The sequence below is a fragment of the Camellia sinensis genome, chromosome 6 (assembly GCF_055761805.1).
Source record: "Camellia sinensis isolate YWXY chromosome 6, ASM5576180v1, whole genome shotgun sequence".
Taxonomy (NCBI): domain Eukaryota; kingdom Viridiplantae; phylum Streptophyta; class Magnoliopsida; order Ericales; family Theaceae; genus Camellia; species Camellia sinensis.
In genome coordinates, this window is record NC_138966.1 from 85,972,290 (window position 1) to 85,978,871 (window position 6,582).

At 34.4% G+C, this 6,582-nt stretch overlaps 1 pseudogene across 1 annotated transcript; it reads left to right on the forward strand.

Annotated features, from left to right (window-relative positions):
• The first annotated feature begins 331 nt into the window (after positions 1–331).
• On the forward strand, positions 332–2,664 carry LOC114306555 (receptor-like protein kinase FERONIA; annotated as a pseudogene). The gene has a single exon (XR_014332556.1). The product of XR_014332556.1 is annotated as a receptor-like protein kinase FERONIA (transcript).
• The last annotated feature ends 3,918 nt before the right edge of the window (positions 2,665–6,582 follow it).

Here is a 6,582-nt window from a genome sequence, read left to right on the forward strand (position 1 = left end):
TTTATGTTATTAATTATTATTTTTTTATTTTTTTTAAAACAAATGTAATTTCGGCCTTATTTGTCCTAACATAAAAACGTTAAAAAGTTAAAAAGTCACTATTCTATTTAAGTCACATCATCTTATTTAAGTCACATCATCTCTCCACCACATCACTTCAAACTCAACCTATACCCAACCCATATTTCATCAAAAGTAAAAAAGTACACTTATTTAGAACATCTCAAACCACTCCTAATCATTTTGTTATCGATGTATGATCAATTTAATTTAATTTAATTTTTTTTATGTAAATATTTTTTTTATAGCTATGTTTGGTTGAGGGATTTATAGAGAGATTTGGAAAGGAAAATGAAAAATGAGTGCCAAATTAGGTGAAATATAGATATATTTTATTTACATTTCATATAACTTTTCTCTTTTCTAAATTTCCCAATCAAACGCAATCTTAATGAAATCTACAAAATGAAGGATTCAAATCATTCAAACTAAACTTTAAAAATAATTCCCTCCTAGCCAAACAATACTTCTCCAATTGAATCAGCAACCGAAATTGGAGTTGAACCACAAAACAAAAGGTAATAATGATTCAATACAGCTTACCATTGTTGACCCTTGGAGCAAAACCTTCATTTCTTGTGTTCACACACTACCAAATTATTTAATTACAATTCACAGCCCTCGTATTGGCAGTTTCCAGCTCCTTATGTGTATATCTCAAGTCTCTCAACCCTCTTCACTCTCCATCATCTTCTTACTTTTACCACTGCCGGCTGCCACCGCTGACCGGCCTTAAAACCACCACTAAACATGTTGGCTTCTGATAGTAGGAATACAATTGCAAATGATGGGTATCAATCTAAGGAATTGTGCCGTCGTTTTTCACTTGCTGAGATACAATCCGCTACCAACAACTTCAATGATGCCTTGTTCATTGGAAAGGCGGATTTGGTAAGGTGTATAAAGGGTTCGTCGATGATGAATCCAATGAATCCACCACTATTGCCATCAAGCGGTTGAATACTGAGTCCAAGCAAGGTGCAAAAGAGTTTTGGACAGAGATCAAGGCGCTTTCCAAGCTCCGACACAATCATCTCGTCACTTTGATTGGCTATTCCGATGATTGTGTCGAGATGATACTCGTTTACGAATATATGGCCAATGGGACGCTTGCCGAACATCTCTACAAAATTAATAAAGGAAACGGCCATTATCTAACTTGGGAACAAAGACTCAATATTTGCATTGGTGCCGCCAATGGATTGAACTACCTTCATACTAATACTGAGCAAAGTGTCATACACAGGGATGTGAAGACCACAAACATCCTGTTGGATAAGAATTGGGCTGCTAAGATTTCAGATTTTGGTTTGTCCAAAATGGGCTCGACTAGCCATACTCAATCCCACGTTAGTACAGATGTTAAAGGCATGTTTGGTTACTTGGATCCAGAGTATTTCTTGACTCGTAGACTTACCAAGAAATCAGATGTCTATACCTTTGGCGTAGTGTTGTTTGAGGTGTTATGTGCGAAGCTACCAGTGGATATAAGTGTTGAAGAGGAGCAACGCAGTTTAGCGCTATGGGCTCAACACTGCATAAAAAAGGGAACGGTCGATCAAATCATTGATCCTTCTTTAAGAGGACAAATATCGCCATATTGTTTGAAGATGTTTACAGATTTTGCAAACAAATGTTTACATAATCATCCAAAAGGAAGGCCTACAATAGCTGAAGTAGTGGGAAGCTTGGAGGGCATGTTGGCATCACAAGGCAATATACCTCGACGCAAGGGAATAATCACCAAAATGTTTTTGATTATTTCGAATGTAGTAGCTAAAGGTTTTGATCTTAGGTGGAGGATGGGGAAGGGCCTTGGTTCTAAGAGTGGACAGCCATGGCAGGTGCAGAGGGATCCATTTGCGGTTGGTGCCATCCAATTATACCGTCATTTATCGTTGCAAGAGATTCGAGCTGCCACAAATAATTTTCACAAACGTTTGATCGGGCACGGTGCTTATAGCGTAGTGTATAGAGGTCGTATGGGGAATCTTGATGTGGCAATTAAAAGGTGGAAAGAAGGGGCATATGAGTGGAATTTGGAGCAAATTAGGTCTGAGATCCAAGTGCAATCCCAACTGCGTCACCTCCACATTGTTTCTTTTATTGGATACTACAATGACAAGTATGAGGTAATCCTCGTGTATCAGTATATGGTCAATGGGTCTCTGTACGATTATCTCTATGAAACTGACAAAGATCCTCTTCCATGGGAGAAGCCTCTAGAGATTTGCATTGGTGTTGCACGAGGACTACAATACCTCAATGCAGGTACGAAACAGGCATTCATTCACCGCAACCTGAAACCGACCAACATTCTGTTGGATGAGAATTTGCGTACGTGATAAGGGGATTGAACGTCCATCAATGGATGATGTGCTGGGTAGCCTCTGGTGTGCATTGCAGCTGCAGAAGACTTGGCCGAATTGTAACAAGTTCCATGTCTTATCAAGCTTAAATTCTAGACCTTTATTAGTAAATAAAGGCTAACTTAGGCCTTGTTTAGGAATTGACTATTTTAGTTCGTTTTGTGATTTTTTATAAAAAGATATGCAGAAAAATAAAAGAGTGATGTGACAATTCATAGTAACTTTTTGACTAAAATCTTAAATCCCCAATCAAGGCCAAAAGCTTCCAACAAATTGTCAAGAATAAAAAGAGCAATGGTAGGGGGCCCAAATTCTGTGGCTCAAATGTGGCTCAAATGGCCAAAACGACGTCGTTTTGAGTACAAAACAACATCAAAATGGCCAAAACGACGTCGTTTTGGCCATTTGAGCCACATTTGAACCACAGAATTAGGGCCCCCAAACATTTTTCTAATAAACCCTAGAGAAAAAAACACAATATACCAGCACCATGGAAGCAATGGACAAGTTGTCCATATCTACACATGTATTTAGTGCATCTTAAATTTCAAAACATACTTCTCGTGAACAATAATCATAATTGCTGTGAGAAAAAGGATAGAAGAAAACATATTTGAATATTTATTAAAAAAAAATTTTTGTTTGGGCATTTTTTGTTTTACACGATACTAAATTAAAAACAAATCACTTGATATCAAAGTATTGGATCTTATACTTTCAATTTTATTGTAAAGTGGTATTTCCGTCACTTATCGTTAGAATTTTAAACTAATAAATACCATGTGCAAAATTAGAGGGACTAAAAAAAATTAAAAAATAAATAAATTTAAGGACTACTTATGTGATTTATTCATTACACTAGTAGTACTTATAGTTTCTTTTAGTTATACTCTAACCCCTCTAATTTTGTATGCCACTTTTTTTTTTTTCATTTAAAATATTGACGACATATGATGAATAAATTATATTAAAACAAAATTGAAAATATAATATTCAAATGAAGTCCCACATGGAGCATATCCTCTCAAGTGTGAGTAGGAATGTTCTCCACGCCTTTACCATGGAAGTTGCGGCAGATGGAAACCCCAAGGATATCAAAGTAAAGCAACCCCCATCACATATATCCGTGGACGGACCATGATTTTTATATAGGGCGAAATGTATACAATGTTTTAAAAACCGGACCGGTGAGTGAACCGGAAAAATGATCGGGTGGACGGGTCACCGGTTCAACCGTCGGGTTGAACCGGAATCGAACCGTGACGTCATAAATATATTAAAATTATATTTAAATAAAAATATAAGTAATAAAATTATAAATTAAAAATTTTAATAATCTTAAATATTTCTCTTAATATTTTTTTTATTAAAAAATATAAAAATATATTTAAAAATATTATTAATTTTAATTTTAGAAGAAGAAATCAAATATTCAATATTCCCTCCATATGATTTTAATTCAAATAATTTGATTGAAAGAATAGCAAAAATTTTGGAGGGATATCAAAACTTTAAGTTTCCCTCCAATAGATTTGATTGAATCCCACATAGATTTCTTGAGTTTTTTTGGAAGAATTTTTTTCTTATAAATAGATAGAGGCTTTCACAATAATTTCAAGCTCTCAATGGGATTCCTCACAAGAGAAGACCCTTAAAAGAGAGTTTCCAATTAAAATTTTATTATATATATAATATATATATATATATATATATATAATATAAGAAAGAAAGAAAGAAAGAATAAAAAAAAAAAAATTCAACCGGTTGAACCGGTTCGACCGCCTGTTTTCCCGGTTCTCCCAAAATAGGCCGGTTTTCCACTGCGACCGGTTCTATGGGTATACCCGGGCCGGAACCTCGACCGGTCGGCGGTTCAACCGGTTGAACCGGCCGGCCCGGTCCGGTTTTTAAAACCATGAATGTATATATACTAACCAATTTTTTAAAAAGGAAGTATGAATTATAATATTAATTTTATTAATATAAAAAGTAAAAATAAGATAAAAAATATATAAATAACGTAAAATGTCTATTATAAAATCAAGATTAAAATATTATACAAGCCTCTTTTGGCAAGAGGTTAAAAGTCAATTTTTTGGTTTTTAATTTTTTTTGGATCACATCACCTCTTTATATTTTTTACACGTTTTTTCAAAAAAAAATCAAAAAGCTAGTTTTTGAACGTGATCAAATAACTAGTTGATATCTTATTCTATTTTTTTACAGACTAGGGTTTCTAATTAACACTAGTTACAAGAAATTAATTTCTTGTATTATATTTTGTCTATTTTTTTTTTCAATTTTATATTTTGATCTCATGTTTTATAGATATGGAGTGTCAGTCATTTAAAACTTTTTTTAAAAATTTAGAGAGGATGACCACTTAAACTTTGTAAAAGAAAAAACCTTAGAGGAAGGGAGCCTTTTATAGATAATTGGAATTAGGCCCCGTTTGGGGACTTACTTTTTTAGTCAATTTGTCAAAAAGTTACTAAATTAGCCAAAAAGCCAACAACTCATACCAAAAAAGTCAAAGATTCTCTTTTCTCTCTACTTTTTGCACATCTTTTCGTAATTAGCCAAAAAGTCATCACAAACATACAAGTTTTTTTTACCTACCTTTTTAGTCAAATAGCCAAAAATTACTAAATTAGCATGTTCCCAAACGAGACCTTAATACTACTATAATAAAAGGTGTTTTTGAAATTGTAAGAGGAATCGCCCCCTCTTACCCCCTCTAGATGCATCCTTACATATATTTGTTAGACAATCTTTACTGTATTCAAAGAATAGATTAAGAAGGAAGAAAATAGATTAAGAAGGAAGAAAGTTTGTTTGAGTACTAAATACTGAAACAAAATATATAAAAAAATATGGAAAAAACCGATTTTATTTTATTACAGAAACAAAATAGAATCTAAAAAAAATTAAATAATATGAAACTAGAAAATAAACTAAAATACTTACAGTATTACTTTTTCGGAAATGACCAAATCCAGTGTTTGACACTGTTTCCTTAAGACATATTCGTCCTCTCCACAGTGCTATCATAATCTAGACGTCTATCTCTCAGGATAAAATGATCGACAACAATTAGTAACAACACTACACACTAATTGTTCAGTGAACACACTTTGTGTATATACTTTCTCTCAAAAAAACAAATGCAGAAGTATGCAGGAAGAAGAAGAACGAAAAAACAAATTAAAAGAACAAATAGAGGATTGCCTATTTATAGAAGACATGGTGGTTGTTCGGGACATAATTGAATAGGCATGGAATCTATTTGGGCTTGGAGGGAAAAAACTGAAAAGATATGTTAAACAAAACTGCTAACGTTCAGAAATGTTGGTGTCATTTCAAAATTTATTTTGAATTTCAAATAGAATTTTAAATTCCAAACGGTAAGAATTTAATTTAGAAAGAATAAAATTCAAAAGTTTTTGACCCAAAAAGATAAGTATTGGATTGGACAACATCGAGCCCAACCCAACCTCACACTCGCGCCCAAGCCCGGTTCGGTTCGAACAGGCGGCGGCGCACATGTGTGGTTGTTTTTGGATCCAATGAGTCAAGGCTCACTTTACCTATAACCTCCCTCTCCACAAAACTTGGGCGCCCATTGGGGCCCTTCCCAAGATGCAAACTCAAGACTTATAAACCCACAACATGCTTGCCCGCCCAAGCAATGTAGGACAAGCTTTTCTTCATTCCTTATGGAAAAATAACCAAAACACGATTTTCATGGAGCTCACTTTAGCATCAAATTCTCATTCATCCAATAATGATTTTGAGCAACCAAATATACAACGTGAATCGTTACGCGCCAAAGAACACGTTGCTACACAGACCTGCCAACTTTGGCACATGGGTCACACTTTAAATATAGACCAAAGTTTAGGAAAAAAAATTGTTTTTCCCAAACCATTTCTAACAATCCCCCACATGAATGGAATTAGATGACAACGGAAATGCAACAATATGCAGAATTGTCGAGAGAGCATAAATCGAAAATACCTTGCATCAGGATAGGTAGCTTTTGGCTTTGAACCTTCCCTAGTGATAACCTATCGGACGTACTAACTAACCAATGGATGCGATGCCTTAAATTGTTCAGCCATTTTTGTAAGCCAAAACAATAGATTTCACACAA